The sequence below is a fragment of the Bidens hawaiensis genome, unplaced genomic scaffold (genome assembly GCF_021521415.1).
Source record: "Bidens hawaiensis isolate Kalapana, Puna unplaced genomic scaffold, B.hawaiensis_p1.1 tig00052595_1, whole genome shotgun sequence".
Lineage (NCBI taxonomy): Eukaryota > Viridiplantae > Streptophyta > Magnoliopsida > Asterales > Asteraceae > Bidens > Bidens hawaiensis.
In genome coordinates this window covers 990-20,140 of record NW_027499471.1, presented here as the reverse complement: position 1 = coordinate 20,140, position 19,151 = coordinate 990, and the positions used below count along the sequence as shown (strand labels likewise).

Genomic DNA, 19,151 nt, shown 5'->3' with positions numbered 1-19,151 from the left:
ACGTCACATCTCAGACGGCTAAACAGTACCCCTATCCAAACAGCAGGAATCCCAAGGGCCAGTAGTTGCAACCCGCGATAAAAGATAAAAGTCCATAATTCCACCTGTGACATCGACTCGCGGAAGCAACAAAGGATTGGGGGGACTTATAGAGGGAGGGTAACAAAGCTACCCACAGATCCCTTATCCGACCCGCGAATCGTCAAAGACATCCGCCACCCACGGATCCATTACCCAACCCGCGTATCGCCAAAAGTCATCCGCACAAGGAGCAAGTGGATTGGTAAAGCCATCCATAAACCAAGACACTTTGTGAAGCTCCACCATAACCCTCGGACGGTCACCCAAGCATCCGTGGAAGGAATTGACAAACAACTCAAGGGACTCATCACACGGATGATCCCCACGTGATATGGAAGAGCAGTTGTAACAAACTACTTCTAGAAGATTCCCTCAAAACCTCCTGAAAGCGACATCGGCCAATGGAAAGAATACACCTGGACATGTAATGGCCATCCCACGATGTGCACAGATAATGGCTACACCATAAACGGGTCCAGGCTGTCACACCCAATAAAGGCCGGACACGTGTCCTTTTAAGCAGAGAGGGAATAACTTGATAGTGACAACTCCACCAATCACATTCTCTCCACCTTCGGCTATAAATACAAAGATAATCTTTTCAAGGTATTCATTCACTCTTTCAAGCCTTACGCTATATACTGGTACTCGTATGAATTCCGATTAAGATATAGTACAGATTCTCACGCCGGAGGGTGGTTACGGGAAGACCCCCCACTCTGTCCTTCCTGTAACGAGACTCAACGGTGTTCTGTTTTGCAGGCGCTAGCTTGAATCTGCTCACATAACCCTTCAGAATACTCACATCTGGGGAAATACCCGATCGTACTATCCAGTTTTAGTGTTTCTTCAACGGCCAATAAAAAGATGATAGTGGGATACAAATATTGCACTTAAGTTCGAGACATTGGCGAAGCTTTTCTAGGGTCAGGAGTGGCCCGAGCCACAACTTTTGTGCAATAGTGTAAATTTACTTGCCTTTCGCTTGAAAATTTTTATACGTAGTATAAATTTACCCGTTTTCAACCGAAAATTTGAGCCCGCCCCCCTCGTTTATGTTTTGTTAAATACATTTTGAGTTCGGTCCCTGGTTTTCTTGTCCAAGCTTTGCCACTGGTTCAGGATTCATTAAAAAAAAAACCATTCTCCCTAGGGTGTACAAATTATGCACTCATATATTGCTTCATATATAGTGTTTACAAAACCCTCAGCTTGAAACATTAACGTCAATGACTTATTCTTAATTCATTTGATTCTGATAAAATTCTGGCATAAATAACATAAATATTATGCTCTCAATGCACCAAAGGATATAAAAATAGTCGCGCTTACTCAGCTAGGATTCAAGATTCTTCAGAAACTTGACTATTGGGATAGAGGTCGGGCATACTATAAGATGATTGTTGAACAAGAGAGTCTCGTAGAGGTTGTATATCTTGATCAAGCTTCCCTCTGAGTGCTTGCGACCTGAACTCGTCTTCAGATGTTGGATTCATGTATGAGTCATTGCTTTTAGTACGACCCTCGAGCATATTCACTACTTCGGACATGGTAGGCCTAAGAGTTGGGGATTGACTAGTGCATAATATAGCAACTTTCATCATTGTCACCGCCTCTTTTTTGTTGAAGTCAGACCCTAATCTTGGATCTACTAAATCTTTCAAACTCCCTTTCTCTTTGAGAACAATAGCCTTGGACAAGTAAGAGATAGATAATAAGACAATGCTAATGATTTTGGTGGAAATGATCATATTGTAGTTTCAGTAAAAAGAAACTTACCAAATCAACAAGTGAAACATCATCTTGCCTTGGACGACATTTCATATTGTTCTTTCCAGCAACGATTTCTAATGCAAGAACCCCAAAACTGTAAACATCGGCTTTAAAGGTTAAGTACCCCCATAATGCGTATTCTGGTGCCATGTAACCCCTGAATGATAAATAAACTTTATTAAAGAAAATTTTCCAGAATAAGAAAATGTAGCTAATAACAACTCACATAGTTCCCGCAATTCTAGTGCTAATGTGAGTGTTTTCTTTTTCATTGAGCTTAGCCAAACCAAAATCTGAGATCTTTGGAGTAAGGTCGGTATCCAAAAGTATATTTGCAGCCTTGATATCTCTATGAACCATGTTAAGTGCTGTCTCTTCGTGTATGAATGCCAAGCCTCTTGCAATGCCAACACAAATTCTTTGTCTTGTAGGCCAATCAATTTTCATCTTAGCCTTATCATGGTCTGAGATTTAATTAAAAAAAACTTGATTACACTAAGAACTACAAGATTATCATGAAGTAGAACAAAAAGACAATACATACCAAATAGAGCGCGTTCTAAAGAATTATTCTCCATGTACTCGTAAACAAGTAATAGGTGATTGTGTTCGGCACAACACCCATGTAGTCTTACGACATTGGGGTGTTGTATTCCAGCTATCATCCCTATTTCATTCACAAATTCACGGTTTCCTTGCTTTGATTTTGAAGAGAGTTTCTTCACAGCAATTATAGTTCCATCCAATAGTGTACCCTGCAATTAAGAAATTACATATGAAACTATAAACCACACTTAATTTGTTTGTTATTCACTTTTCAGCTTTTGGCTTATACATTGGAACAAGTTATAGGCAAGAAAAAGTAGTACAATACCTTGTAGACGGATCCAAAACCACCCTCTCCAAGTTTATTAGATTCATCAAAGTTATCCGTGGCAGCTTTGATTTGTTTATATGTAAATACACCGGCATCCAAGTCCATTCCTCGTAGATCTTCAAGAAAACACATGTTACTAATGAACAAACGTATGCTAACTTATTATACCGAGTCACATTAGCAATATACCTCTTTCCCTTAGTAGTTGGTTTCCGATATAACCTTTCTTCCATGCAATACCAACAACTGTGAGTGTGAGGATCAATGCTGCAGCCACCGCTCCGATGACTAGGTATGTTACTTTTTTGCCATGAGGTGGCAGCTTGGACTCCAGAGGCTTAAACTCTACAGAAATCAATATATTAGAAACCTTATTAATTTATATTTATCATTAAATCAGTAGGATAGATAGAAATGGCGTTTATAATATATATATATATATATATGTGTGTGTGTGTGTGTGTGTGTGTGTGCGCGCGCGCGCATAGTGTGGTGTAGTGATTGTTTGTGATGAAGAGAGAAACTAAAGCATGCGCACAATAAGCATATATATGTACCGGCCTCCATAGAAATGGTAGAAATCAGAGGCCCATACAATCCTCTCACTGGCACCGCGGTTGTACCTTTCCCAGCATACTGGAACCGAATTTCTAATGTTCCATTAATAACACTCACATTGTTTAATGTTTTTATTACTTCCTTATCCACCCCACCTGCTTCATTCTTAATATCAAAATTCCTAAAGATAGTTACACCCTGCCAAAAGGAAAACTCAATCAACAAAAGTCTGCTAGGTAAAAAGATAGAAATTAAAAGCATCTCATAATTTGGAGGCCACATGGATTGTCTTTCACAAATAGTATTGGTACAATTTCTATGTATATAAGTTTCACTACGCTCATACTGGAATATTGTGTATGTTTGGAATATGAAAAGAAGTCTATTTGTTTAGTTAACGAGTGGAATGAAGGAAGAGTATTGTTCCACTTGACCAATGAATGTGCACAATATCCTCATATGGGAAAATTGCATGAAAAGATAAAATCAACTTTGGTCATATTTCTAGTTTAAGTAACCAATGTTTTTACCCTAGAGAAAACCATGATCAAAGTTTGAGGTACCCTTTAAATTACCCAAGTCAAACTCAAAATATCAACATGGATGGATATATAAAATAAAATTTTGAATGTCAAACTCTTTATAATACCTGGGCATAAACATCAAATGCCCGTCGTCCAAGACCTTGGTAAGATCGATTATCTCTAAAAACTATCTCTGCAAAACGTAGTGTCACCGTATAATTTCCATTTGCTAAGCAACGACCATAGTAAGTGAGAGACAATTGTGAATGACGAGCCTCCGTGTAAAGTTGGGAGTCATTCATAGTGAGTATAGATACGTTAGCAGCAGCATAATCATTTGGGGTTTTGTCAGTGTTCCATGCACTTCCTGTGTTACTAAATCCCCAATGATCATTAAAAGGAAAAAATCTTGCAGCTCCACTTGGAGCTTGATCTGCTTCATAATCCTTGTCTCCTATGGTAACTCTCGGCCCACCACAATTAATATGAACTGATCTGTAAACTAAACCAATACAATACAAACAAAATAGGGATCAACTTTTTCTTTATGATCTAGCAAGGAAATGAAGCATCACACTAAAGGATGTTTGTTCACCATTTAAGCAAGGAAAACCATTCAGGCACTTCCCAAGGTCTCTGCATTAGATTAAGCTTGTCAAACTTTGTGCTAGTGTAGCATCTAAATAATAAGTTTATTCATTTTAAAAATACAAGTTGCTAGTGTATACGCTTACGAGTCGTTACTGCTAGTGTAGCTTCTGAATATATTCCTAGTAAATGAAGATGAGGTAGGTTTTTATTTCAAGTTGTATGAGAAAAAGAAATGACTTTTAAAACCTGAAAACTTACAATGATTCATGACAATCTTTAGGTACAGTAGTTTCATTGAAGTGGTTGTAAGAAAGATCTACTTCACTGCATTACAAACACAATTTAAATATATCCTAACTAAAAGACTTTCAGATGTCATATAAAAGTAATTATAAAATTAATAAAGGAAGCTTGATAAACCATACCGATTATTATCATATTCATTTGTGAGCCAGCTAGGTACACTGCCGTTAAGGGAGTTACCGGTCAGATACCTATGTCATTTCACCATATAATCTTGTTATAATTTGTAATCGTCTCCTTACGTTTTCCTTCTTTTTTATTTTATAATTCGTGAAGAACAGGAAGAATGCTGAAATGTTTAAAACTCTAAACTAAAAGCATATGTTTCTTACATTGTTTCCAGGTTTGTTAGTCCAGTTAAATCTGGTATATCTCCTCCCAAACCATTGAAACTAAGATCTCTGTGTAAGTGTATGGACATAGATAAAATGATTATGTGTGGAAATATAAACAAACACTATTACAGATCCTTATAACAGATATGATCTAAAGTTGGTTGAGATAGAAGAATGGAAGAGGGAGAAATGTGTATTACAGATATTGCAAGTTGGACATTTGCGATATATAATGAGGAATCGACCCCCTTAGATTACATCCTCTCAACATCCTGGAAAATCCACCAATATTCTTCAAGAGAAAACAACCGGTATTGAAATTGAAGAAATAGTTTGATAATCTAAAGTTACTAACAATTTTGTCATGCTTGTCATGCTACTTAGATTTGGAAACAGCTGTGAGCCTTCCCCATTTAAATCAGAGATTGCTCTGAACACGGATTACATGAACACATTTAAAGTAGTACTAGGTGCATGAATAAGAAGAAATGAAATTGTGCAACTTACAGTTGAGACAATTTTTTCAAAAGAGAAATGCTTTCTGGTATTGGTCCTTCCAGCCCACTACCTTTGATCTCTCTAATAAGATAAAATTAATGCATAAAGAGCAAAAAGGTTATGATAAAAAAACACTCTACAATACCGTAATAGACTAATAGTAGACATAAAATTCACCATGACCAAAAAATGTGGTAATGGATTTAAATCCTTACAAGTCCAAGTGCAAGGTTATGTGAAACTTCAAGCATAAAAAATGTTGTTCAAAAAACATAAAATTGTCATGCATGGTACAGTCATTATAACTAATACAGTTACTACCCCCACACAACACTTTTGGTAACCAATGACCATTACACACTCTCCTAGCATAAAATAGAAAAAACTCTCCTATTTGTACATGTAGATTATACTTCTATTCCAGCACTAGTGATCATTATGGAGGCTAAATAGGTAAACTCAAAATGTAGTTTCAAATTCTACATATGACTCCTTATTGGTGAGGGGTAATGCCTTTTCTCACTTCCCTCCCTACCCTCTCTCCCCAGTGATCACTACTAGAAAGAAAACTAGGTATTTGCTTACGACTTCAACCGAAATTGTGGTTGCAAAACTGTCCATGGGCGATCCTGATTTGTGACTGATGAATATTTTGCGACCACTTTATAGGCCACAAATTTCACTGTAATTGTCCAGTTTCTAGCAGTGAGTTTTTGGTAACAAATCTGGAATTTTATGTGTTGGGTACCAGTTGCTGGCTACAAATCGGTCTATAAGATTTAAGTGATAAACTGAATATTTACTAGCTTAATTTACAAAACAATAAGAACCTCACATATATAGGCTAGAAATCTGACAAACCCTAATAACATATTGTTTTTAACACCTCTAACTGATCTATATTAATTCCTAACACTAACATTTCTCTCAAGCTAAACTTCGGTAAAACATTTAGCTTGAAACAAAAAATACTAACAAAAAGTTTTCTTTCTTTTTTATTTACGATCGTAAAAATCTAGTACATTGAGAGTCTGATCTAAAATGATTGTGGCCCCAACTCCCAAGAATACCCTGTGTATAAGAATTAGTGGAAATGCATTTTGGCCCAAATTAATTCCAAGTAATTGGGCACAATCACTTTTAACAGTTTAATTTCCCTGATTCCTACAATATAATAGTCCCTTCCTTCTTTTATTTTTGTCAACGGGTTGTAATAGTTGACCGATGAGTAATTATTCTACCGATGGATTGGGTGTTACTGTAGACGATGGCAAGGACAACGATGAGGAGATAAATAAGAGTTTCATAGGACTTGCATTTGTTGTTGGCCCAAATTGATCTTTGCAATTGATTTGATAAAGAAATAAGGATGAACAAAGATTGAACAAACAAACTTTATTGATGGAATACTTGAATTTTGATATTGGATTCTGATATTTTGAATGATCGATGTTGAACCCGTTATATAGATTTATATAATGACACTCTAGACCCTAAACTTTACAAACTCGATTAAAACATAACTAAACATAGTTTTAACTACCTTAAATTTTGGTGAGAGTGATTTATACTACATGTGTGAGAAAATCGAATGGATATGAATCACATGATACGAGCCATATCACCCTGAAAAGTCCATATTTCGTGGCCAAAACTCATAACTGGCTCATAAATTTGCGATACAGGTCATACATATCATATGTACCGTATCTTGACGCTTGGAAAACTCTCATTTTGGGTGTTTGAAAACATTTGACGACATTCTTTGAGGTAGTTGACTGGACTTAGACTCTTATGATGCCTCGGTTGATGAACGTGATTCTGGTTGAAGTTTTGAAGGCTTTGACACCGTTCCACGGTTCTATTCTTCTGTTTACCATCATGAATATGCTTTACATGACTCGTTTATCATCTAGCTATATTTTACATGAATTCTGACTGTATTTGACTTGTTTTGGTTGACTTTGATTTTATATAATGTTTGTTTGGTTGTAATAAAACTTCTATGATGTGTATTTTTACATGGTAATGTTGTCCCTGTAATTTTTTTTGTGGTTCTGCGATTATGCTGTGTAGACTTACACCTTGCGCTTTATATTAGTTGTTCTTAGGTTGCTTGACTGTGTGCTGCAATCTAGGGCATGAGAATATAGCTAGTGATTGATAGAATTTGATTTGAACAATATTTCAGGTGGTCTACGACCTTCAAAATATATAGACTTGAACGAAAGAGTCTAGGACTTCATTAGGATATTTCCAATCCATAGTGAGGCTATTGCTGGACATACTAGTGTGAGGTGCTTTCGTCTAGCTATGTTTAGACGGTTCTGAGTCATAGGCTATTTAAGTTGGAATTGTCTTTATGTTTCGGGATAGTTAGCTTCTGTCTATAGTGTCTAGATTATTTCTTGTCATATGACTACAAGCCATGACCAAGGATCTAGCATAGCACTCCATTTGAGTAGTTGTTGGCTCGTTAGTGTAGTGATCCCTAGGTAGACATGTATCGTTACCTAGAGCTTTAGGTATTAGCTTGTTTATTAACAACTGACCAGGAGCTTAGCCCCCAACTAGCTAGGATAATCAATGTTAGGTCAAGGGGATTTGACGCATTGATGATAACTTTCTCTCATTTGATTCTTCTAGCCTATTATTTTCTAAGTTTTCTGATTTAAATAATTAATTGTTTCCTTAGTTATTATCTCCATCCACTATTTAAGTATTAGGATACATATTGATAGAAAGTTTAGTATCAGGAGCAGCATTCGTGCCAACAAATGGAGACTTGATTCTTATTCTTACTATACTGCATATACGATATATAGGTGTAGTTGCCTAAATGTATATAAAGTAGTTTTGGATAAAAATCAATTTTATAAATTTTGAAACTGACAATGGTTATATTTTTATATACTGGTGTTGCCCCCCCCCGGAACCCCGTTCGTTAGGGGTTTCATCCCTAATTGACATCATAATAAACTCAAACAAGCATGCATCCTGCACTTTCCTGACTTGTTTAATGTATGTTATGATTTATACGGGTAAACAAGTCGAATCCAATTACACTAAAATATCTAACAACTTGTCTGTTTTTGTTCTTTGTGCGTCTGGATTTTATAAAGTGACAAAAGAGTTGCATGGAACTAGGAACTAGGATTAGTTCGAGTGAGGTCTCACAACAGATAACTAATATTCAAGAGTGTGCTCAACTTTAGTGTTTGCGCTTTTAAAAACATGCGAGGAGAAAGGGCATACGAAGAACACATGAATAACTTTATACTTAAACGGTATAACTTTATATTCTGTTGAGATTCAGAGTTTTGCTATACAAATCCCAAGACTTACAATTTCTCAAGTCGTGTTAAGCTTCCAAGGTTTGGGATTTTCCCACTGAAGTAGTTGCTATCTAGGCGGCTGCACAAAAGTGAAAGTAGTTATAGCAAACTAAGCAAATCATCCAATAAATGTGGCAATCAACATGTTAATTTGGAAGAGTTCAGCGTGCATACAGTTCTGTCAAGTTGGTCAGACTGTTAAGTTCCATTGGCAATTCGCCGGTGAGATTATTAGCTGTTAAGACCCTATGATTTGTGAATAAGCCATTATTATAAACATGTATCAATCACCCATATAGCAGTTATATATAAGCAAGAAAAATAGTGGTCATCATAAGAGTACAAAGAAGGCCTTACAGAAGATACAAATTTTTAAGTTTCCCAAGCTCAGCAGGTACTTCTCCTGAGAACATATTGTTCTCAAGACCCCTGTTATCCATTTATCCATTAGAACCAAACCAACATAAAGGACGGGTATTAGTTATTAAACATATGAGGGAGAGAAAGAGGGTGTACAAGTATCCGAGCGTAGTTATATTGCCTAAAAACTTAGGAATGCTTCCTGACAAGCGATTACCGGTGACAGATCTAGTTTACAGTTACTATCAACCATTAACAGCCCACGATTCGAATAATTGTTATTTAATGACAAAGAAAACGAGAGACAAAAGTAGCTAGCTTACATGAATTCCAGCTTAGTTGACTCCCACTCATTAGGTATGGTGCCATTTAGGTAATTATAAGATAAATCACTGCAAAAGGCGACAATGTGATGTTGATTATGGCGTGAAGCATTGTACTTGGTATAGGAACATAGATTACAGTTTATTAGTATTGAGTGCAGACCCCTGTTTAGGTCTCTAAGGTTTCTTATGATCTCTATATATTGTGAGAAAACTTATGGTAACCAATATTTCGAACTCAAATTATGATACAATGTAAGACAAAGTCTTACATCTTCTTAATTGATGGTAATTTTGCCAGTGATGGTGGGAGAACACCAGCAAGATCCTGCCCCTTCACGGATCTGTTAATTCAAAGGAAAATTAGTTTGGTGTAACAAATTTCAGTTTAAGCGTGCACGATATAATTTCCAGTAAAAATAATATGTTACGAGTTATAGGAAAGATAAAAACTCTAATAGATGCAACATACATAGCAACAACGTGACAATTAGCATCACCAGATTCAGATGAGCAAGTACAATTAACAACGTTGTCAAACTGTTCAAGATGATGGTTTCCCAAAGGTGTTGCCCAATTGGTATTTCCATCACATGGGTTGAGGCTAAAATCCCAGTCCTCTTTTCCCAGTTGCTTAGCTATTTCTATAAGAGCATTCACTGCAAGATAAAAACAAATACTTTAATTTGAAAAGGTTGCTTAATGCTTTGAATTCTACAAACGAAACATCGAACATATATAATTACTTGCCTTCATTCAGAGGAAGTCGTCCAACTTGTCCTTGAATACAAGTTACTTGAAGGAAAACAAATGTAGACAAGAGCAGCATGATAATAAAGAAAAGTCTCCACCTTGGTGCGTACATCATAGACAGCTAAACTGATGTAGTTGACAGTAGCAATTTTGTAATGCATAAAAACACTTGAAACAAACTACAAGCAAACTTTGACTCAAACATGCAATATTCAACGCCTTAAAAAAAGATACATTAACCATTAACACAATCAGTGGTTTATTGTTATCAGCAATGTTTTAATAACCGGATCGGAGAGTGAATCGAACAGAAAACCGGTTCGCCGGTCAAACCGGCCAACAGTTTTTCCTTAAAAATGATGGCTAGGACTACAAGAGATTTTTCAAAATTTATTTTTCCACTGTAAACCGGTTCAACCGATCCAGTTTTCCGATTGGACCGGCTGGTTTTCTGGGAATCAAACGAATTGCATAGAACTGGATCGGTGGAGCGAATCCCGGTGGAACCGGTTCGACCGGCCGGTCCGATCCGATCTCAACAACATTGGTTATAATTAAAACCTTGCAAGATACTAAAAGTTGATCCTTACACTTACGCATTCCCATTTTCCTTATTTTATCTCGTATGACACGTCAGTGTCACTTCAATTTTTTTCACCTTTCCCGTTTATCTTCTTGTTTTCACACAAAAAACTTAATGTCGTCCCATTTTGTCTCACTTTTCCCTGTTTTGATTTATTATTTAAAACACATAAAATTCTATTTATTAAAAAAATACATAAACAATTAAACAATACTTATTCATTAATAAAATAAATACATAAAAACACTATTCTTAATTCACTTCTACCGTTTTCTTATCACGAGCGTTAGTAAGTGTCATCATATTTTGCCATTTCGAATACATTTGGTCCAAGTTACAATCTCTTGATCCCCTCTGTTGCACAAAATGGTTGAAAAGTTGTTGCCAAAAACCCAACATTTGCTGGTTAACGGGATCCAAGTCTTTAGAAATATGGACCCAAGCCTTTGCCAACGCCACTTCTTCTTTGTAGCTCCATGTTCGTGGCGTTCTCCAAATTCTCGATTCTGGAACAGGATTTGGTTGTTCCGTAGAATGATGTTTCTTTGAAAAAATATAAAAATATAACTTTTTATTTAGAAGGGTGGTGAAGAGTTAAGAGAGTATAAGCATATAAAAATGTTTAGTGAATTGAGTAATATATATATATACGTATATATACAGTAGATTTCTTTTAAGAACCACTTTAAGTTTTAAGAACTCGAAAAAACTCAACATAACAATTTTTTTTGAATTTTTTTTAATTATACGTAATATATGTAGGTTACATGTACGTAAAAAAATTACAGAATTTTTTACACACCGAGTCGACTTTTTACATAGGTGTAACGAACATTTAAATTTGTGTAATCACTGTGCATCTTTATTCTCTCTCCTACTTTAATTTTTTATTCACATTTAATTTCAACCACATTAAATGTGATTAAAAAAATAAAGTAGGAGAGAGAATAAAGATGTAAGTGATTACACTAGTTTTTACGTCCGTTACACATATGTAAAAAGTCGACTCGGTGCGTAAATAATTATGTAATTTTTTTTACGTATATGTAACTTACATATATTACGAATGTGTAAAAAAAATTCAAAAAAAAAATAAATAAAAATTGATACGTTGAGTTTTTTCGAGTTTTTAAAAACTCAAAGTGAGTTTTTTCTAAAAAGTGTGAGAAGTGATATGGGCCATTAGATCAAATATAACAAAGAAGGGTAGGATGGTCATAAGTATTTTATTATTTTTAGAATTAATTTAGGAGTTATTATATATATATATATATATAAATCATTAACAAGGTACAAGTTCTTAGTGATCACAATCAATCTACGTTTCATCTTAATCAGCGCGTGACTGGCTTCTCAAGCACACCACCACGCATCTCTACTTTTAAAAGAATCTGACTGGAAGATTGTTTTGGATTCGTTAGGCGGTCTGTTGATTTCTCTCCTAGTAATGCTACTGATCCATACACGATTCCTTCCACTTTCGTTAAACTATCCACCGCCACCATCGCGATCAACCATTCAACCATTCACCGTCACCGCTGCATTCAGCTAGACACTACCGTGTTCAACTAGCCACAAACACCAATCAGGTCAACTATCCACCGCCACCGCCACCGCCGTCTGTATGTTTTATGTTTTTCGTTTCTGAGTTTTCCGACCGCCACCATCTGTGTATTTTCCGGCCACCGTCTACTTATCTCATCTCTCTAAATCACCTATGTATTTTCCGTTTTCCGACCGCCATTTGACGTTGCCGGGTTCCAATCCGGTACCGTTGGTGATGGCGGGGTGATGGTGATGTTGTGGTTTAGCGGAGTGCCGACATCGGAGTTAGGATGTTATGTGGATTGCGGTGATAAATGGGTATGTGAAGTTGGGGAAAGTGTAGGTTGCACGCCAACTATTTGATGAAATGAGGAATAACGTGTCGTGGAGTGGATTAGTGTGTTTTTGTTAATAAAAGTGTGTTTGTAGGTTGCACGCCAACTGTTTGATGAAATGCCGAGGAGGAATAAGTGTCCTGGAGTTGATTAGTGTGTTTTTGTTAATAAAAGTGTGTTTTTGTTCTTGATTTTTTTGGCGTTCTTGGTGTTGTGCTTTAAATTTGGATTAAAATCTGGTGTTTTTTTTTAAATTTTGATTATTTCTTATTAAAACACACTTTTATATATCTTATGTTCTTGATGGTGTGTTTTAAATTTGGATTAAAATAATAATTATAGATTGATAATGTTTCCATATAAGATATAACACACTTTGACCATAATATCCCTGGAGTGCAGGTATTAAAATAAAACACACCGCCTAAAAAACACACTTTCCATCTAGACTATCAGATTACTTAATTTAACGCACCAGATTACTTCTTACACTTTTTAGACACACTTCACTTCTTATTATAACTCCACCCTATATAACTCTAGAAATAAAAACCCACTTAAGTTGTGAAAACTCTAGAAACCCATTCTCAATCACATGTTTTTAATTAAAGTTTGAATCTTGTGGTTCACAATTAAAGTTAATAAAAAATATAAACATATATAAAATTAGTAAAAAAATAGCAAAAAAATGTTTTTTTTGATTTTTCGATGTTTTGTATTAAATGTAACAACATATATTACATGTTAAAAAAAAAGGCGATGTCACATTGGGTTTTCACAGGTTTTCACAACTCAAATGAGTTTTCATGTTATACTTCCCACATATATATATATATATATATAGGGAGAGGATAAAGAGAAAACTTACCTTTAGAGAGAAAACTTAAAAACTCCAAAAAACTCTTAAATAATTATTTTTAATTAAAAATAAAAAAATATTTTCAAAATTCTGTTTTAGCCATTATTCTTATATTTTCTTATATTTCACTCGAAAAAATAAAAAAAACTCACTGTAATGCACATACGTATTACTGTGCGATAGCGTTGTATTACACATGTGTATTACTATGTATTTTTGAGTTTAATAGTGTTTTATTGCATATATTCAATATTTGTGTATTGTATATGTGTAGTAGTGTTGTATTATATGAAAAAATAATAATAATAAAATAAAAGTCGATATGGTGCATATGTGCGTTAATGTTGTATTACACATACGTACTAATGTGTATTTGATGTGCTAAAAGTAGTTTAATATTATTAACTAAAATTACGCTAATCTAGACACTAAGTAATAAATTCTAGACTCTTAAACTTAACTAAACTACTAACCGGCAAGTGAACCGGTCGACTCTACTACAACTAAGTAAGTCCGAATATCGAACCCACGAGACTCTTTAAATTACGTTTACTAGCTAATTAGACTCGACTACAAAACACGACTTATTATTTATAGTTGTTTAAGGGGGTTTTTATTTAAAATACTAAATTAATACTATAATTAAAACTAATTAAGAAAACAAGTAAATTAAACGAAAACAAAGTTTGTTATGTAAATAAGATGATGATGAGAAAACTACCTAGGCTAGACTCCCCTAAATTTCGGTAATAAATTGACTTGGGAAAATATTTAGTTATGGACTGGGATCGTAAAATAGACACTTAAAAGAAAAAACCAAATAGGACCCCTGACCCTTCTCAAGAGAAAACCTATGGATTTCTAACAAGTTTTAACGCATACCAGTATTAAAAATCAAGTTCGCTTACGGTCACCCAATTTGTTTACAATTTAGTTCCTTTATACGAAATCCTACCTTACAGCGTGGAAAACAAAGGCAATTTAATATGATTAATTGATTTGATAAACAATAATAAATAATCAACCCTAGACGGACTCCTTACGAAGAACTAAATCTAGCAAGATTAAATAGTAAAGACTTATCAATAACCTAGCACTTTACAGATTTTAGGTTAGCAGCTCACTTAGGTTTGTTTAACAATATTATTCCTATGATCTTATCGCGAAATCAAATCATAAAATAATCAAGAACACAGAGTAATTGACCTAAAAGCAATCCTATCAGATGACAAACAATAATCAAGGAAAACTATGGAATAAAACTCATCAAACAATCCAAAGCAATTATACGCATCAATTAATTATAAGCAAATCTTTTACTAAATCATAAAAACCTTAACTTAAATAATCCCAAATCAAATCAAAACGTCAAGATAAGTTTATCATAAGCTTAGGCAGTCTATAACGTTTAGCCTAGCATCTTAAAATTAAACAAAACAAATAAACAAGAATTCATGGTGTAAAATAAACGAAAACGAAAGAAACAAAAGATAAAACCCGTGTTCTTCGTCTTTTACCAATACGCGCAACACCAGCTGATTCTTCGACTCCAAAGCTTGCTGAAAACTTGAGAGTACTTGGATGAGCACGGAAAGGATCTAGATGTTATGATTACGACGATACATGATGTTTTGGTATATGATTAAAGTTGATATATGTTATAATCGATATGAATGATATGAGAGAATGAAATGGCAGAGTAACGAGAGAGGATTAATAAAACAAACTGGAAACTTACATTAATGAATAATATACAGACTATATATAGGGGATGACCACATTCGTTAACTTAACAGTTAACGAATGTGTCATTCGTTATATTAAACCATACGAATGAACTCTTCATTCGTTAATACATTTAGCATATAACAAATAGCCCTCATTCGTTATCTCATTCGTTAATTTGGGTTAACGAATGAGCTTACAGATTAGACGAATGTGTTACATTCGTTACGGGGTAACGAATGTAACATTACATTAGAGCGGATGGCCCATTTAGCCATATTTACATTAAGATCCCTATACTTTAAACTAATTACATTAATGCCCTAATAAATACTGAGACGTACAAAACGTGTATCAACAAACTCCCCCTCGTCTCGAGCTCTTTATCATACTTTAGCGTTGAAACATCTTTGTCTTCCAATCAACGCCGCTATGAATCTTGTATGCGTAGCAGACACGAACAACCCTCTGAAACTGCATTGCAAGATCATAATCCTTTACATTAGCGAATCTAATCTGACTTGTGAATAATGCGTCGTTGTCAGACTCAGATAGATTGACCAGCCACATCGGATCAATTACACGTAACGTCTTCGTGCGTGAACCCTGGCCATAAACAATAACCGCTTCACCTGTACGATTATCATAATACCAATAATTAAATGAGGTGAAGAGACTCTGAGGGAATATCTTCATCGGAACCCTCTTCATCATCTTCGGCGGCTTCACTATTAAGATTAACTTCATCCATCCCGTGCGTGCATCTATCTCGTCAATATATTTGTGTGTCGGCACCTGAGGCTGGAAGAATTTGAAACCAAAGCGGGTTTCATGCAATAACTGCCAATAGAACCAGCTAGCCCATTTATCGTCTCCACGATTAACAAACGGACGATTAGCTAAGGTTCGTACATCCCATCGAGGCATAGATAAAATATCATGTGGGCGTTTGAAATAATAAATACCGTGCTCCCACTTAACGATATATACCTTAAGATCTGAATCGTACTGCCAGGCCACCATATCAGCTTTAACGTCTTTAGCAGGCTTGTACTTCTTCATCTGGTATGCAGATTCCCGAGCTTTCTCAACTTTCACATCTTCTCGGTCATAATATCTGAAAGTCTCGATCATCTTATTCATCTTCTCAACATTATGCTCAAACATACCATCAAAAGCATGATTCCGCTTCTTCTCTGTAGTGGACACATGGCTCGATTCTGCAGCTTTTAACTTATCTTTTTCTTCCTGTAATCGACGCTCTGCCGCATTGAAATGCTCAGTTGTAAAGAACGGAATACCCGAGTCATTGTTATTATCTGTGTAAAACTCCGGATATTCTTCAGCAGTAACATCTTCCACTTCCACGTTTTCAAAATCAGGTACATTCCCGTGAGGAATACCTGTATCAGTACTATCTTCCATCTCCACATCCACGTTCTTACCCAATTCCTTAATCTCATCATCATTTAGATCCAGAAGCAAGGAAATTTGTTCTTTCGTTAAAGAATGATCAACAAATTCACCTTCTTCGATCTCATCAGCATTCACCATACTGTATACAATCCCATCCATTCCTACAAACAGAAGCATGTTAGCCGGAATAACATCTATTGGCTTGGCTCTCGTGTAATCTTTATATAGAACAATCTGTAGATTACTAGCTTCATACCCACCACCAACACTCGCATCAGTCTTATTACCTGCCGACGGTGTGGAACTTCCGCCCGGTTGCTGATCTACCCCACCCCCTGCACCATCCTGATCGTCTTCATTATTCTTCAACTTCTTTAATTCATCTTCTTTGCATGTCAGTTGAAGAATAATCTCATCCTATTTCTCTAACCTCTCCCCCTGAGCAGCAACTAGGGCTCGAAGTTCCTTATTATCAAGCTGAGACGATAGAAGATGCCACAGCAAATTCCGTTGCACTAGCTCATTTGCAGCTCTGTCTGCTTGCATTTGAGTGTGTTGTAAATGCAACAGATTCATCATGTGAAACCATTGAGCATGAGGAGCCATGTGATAGAAATTAGGATCCACTGGTTGCATAGGACCATGAGGACGACTGAATGACATAAAAGAGTGCTCAGGCCTCGGCAAGGGTGTTGGAGTAACAGGAGTAACAGATGTCGTTGGCTGTGGTGTAGGCAACTGTGCCAATACAGTATGTAATATGTCTCCAAAATGAGGATCAGGCCTCACAGTAGTAGCCAAAGTCAGAGTTGGAGACGTAGGCATCTGCACAGGTGTTGGAGAACGAGGAAAATCTGTCATTGTAGTAGGAGTAGGAGATCGTGGAATCTGTGGAACTGGAACTGGAGAAGCAGTAGAAGAAATAATAGGAGTAGAAACAGCAGTGGAAGGCACAAAAGGCTGACTCGGATCTCAATACCCGAACCCCTTCTAACTCGTTGTTTCTTGAGTTTCTCCCCTTTTTCTGTCATCAGTTCTTTACCTTTACGCTTATGCTTCTGTTCATAACTTAACTCGGCTTGTGGTCCTGGACCACCATCACCACCATCATCACCATCACCACCACCTTCACGTTCTGAATCGGAATCGTCATGAGCCCAACGATCATTAGGTGGCGCGACATAATCAATATTCGCTAGATGACCAATCAAACGTTTATACCTTGGTCGATCTGCCAAACTCTGACCACTGTACGATCTCAAACATCGCATCGACTCTTCATTCATATGATCTAGCTTCATCACGTCTGCTTGATATTTTTCCAAGTCAGGCACCAGATCATTTATCATCATTTGTAAAAATCTGGGATACATTAAGAACTTATGTCTGCTAGTGATGTTTTCTTTCAAATGATAAAAAACCAATTCGGAGAAATTGAATGGTTTATTCAGAACTAGAGCCATGAATGCAGTTTGTAGCATCACCCTGAACTCGTCGAAACCTCCTTTCCGACCACCCAGGCAATGAATAAGAACATGAAGCAGATACTTGTATTATTCACACAAGTTCGCTTTGTTGTACATTGATTTGCCTAAATCTCCATTATACATTACTCGGCCGAATAATCCTCTGATCAATGCTCGATCGAACTCACACCTATCATCAATAGTATCGTTAAAACCCAGTGAGTCTTGTATAAACCCAACATCTATCACTACCCTCTTGTTCTGAACAACCGCTTCAATCTGATTTTCCGCTTCATTAATTCTGGCTGTATTCCAAAATTCCCTGATTATTTTCTGATAAACGATTGTTTGGGTAAAGATGGCCTTGTAGATTCTTGAGCGGATGAGAAAACTAATCATACCCCCAAATATAGGAGTATCTTCAAAGTTCGGCTCTAAAAACGCACATATGTTGTGGCTCTTATTCCAAGACAGTGCCATTTCTGTTAAGAACAAACATACATTAGTAAAATATTCCAAAATAATCAAACTATTTAACAAATGACAATCACATTCGTTAAAAACTGTAAACGAATGGGACATTCGTTATACATTAAAAGGTTCATTCGTTATCTTTAATGAATTATCCTTAATCGTTAACCTATTCGTTACAAGTAACAAATCAAATTTAACGAATCACTCTGATTCGTTATACTTTAACGAATCCAATCTGATTCGTTATGAATTTAAACAATCCATTCGTTACCTTAACGAATCAGACAGTCATTCGTTAACTGTCTTAACTAATGTGTTCATATCATAATCTGTTAAAATTCCAAACAATCTGTACGATTAACCATTGAGTTTGTGTTCGAAAACCAAGTGCATGTAATAATCCATCAATTATCGATTCAAATGTAATCTCATATCCG

General features: G+C 35.9%; 1 pseudogene across 1 annotated transcript; it reads right to left on the bottom strand.

Moving 5' to 3' along the window:
• Window positions 1-1,409: 1,409 nt before the first annotated feature.
• Window positions 1,410-18,720, bottom strand: LOC143599729 (putative LRR receptor-like serine/threonine-protein kinase At1g07650; annotated as a pseudogene). The gene is made up of 25 exons (XR_013147341.1): window positions 18,429-18,720; window positions 16,528-16,677; window positions 10,031-10,217; window positions 9,857-9,902; window positions 9,559-9,674; window positions 9,392-9,463; window positions 9,233-9,304; window positions 9,050-9,121; window positions 8,886-8,954; window positions 5,550-5,621; window positions 5,398-5,472; window positions 5,243-5,314; window positions 5,040-5,108; window positions 4,830-4,898; window positions 4,663-4,728; window positions 4,548-4,583; window positions 4,409-4,449; window positions 3,939-4,315; window positions 3,289-3,487; window positions 2,921-3,076; window positions 2,729-2,847; window positions 2,399-2,609; window positions 2,081-2,318; window positions 1,861-2,011; window positions 1,410-1,772 (listed from the first exon to the last, which is right to left on the bottom strand). The product of XR_013147341.1 is annotated as a putative LRR receptor-like serine/threonine-protein kinase At1g07650 (transcript).
• Window positions 18,721-19,151: the final 431 nt, after the last annotated feature.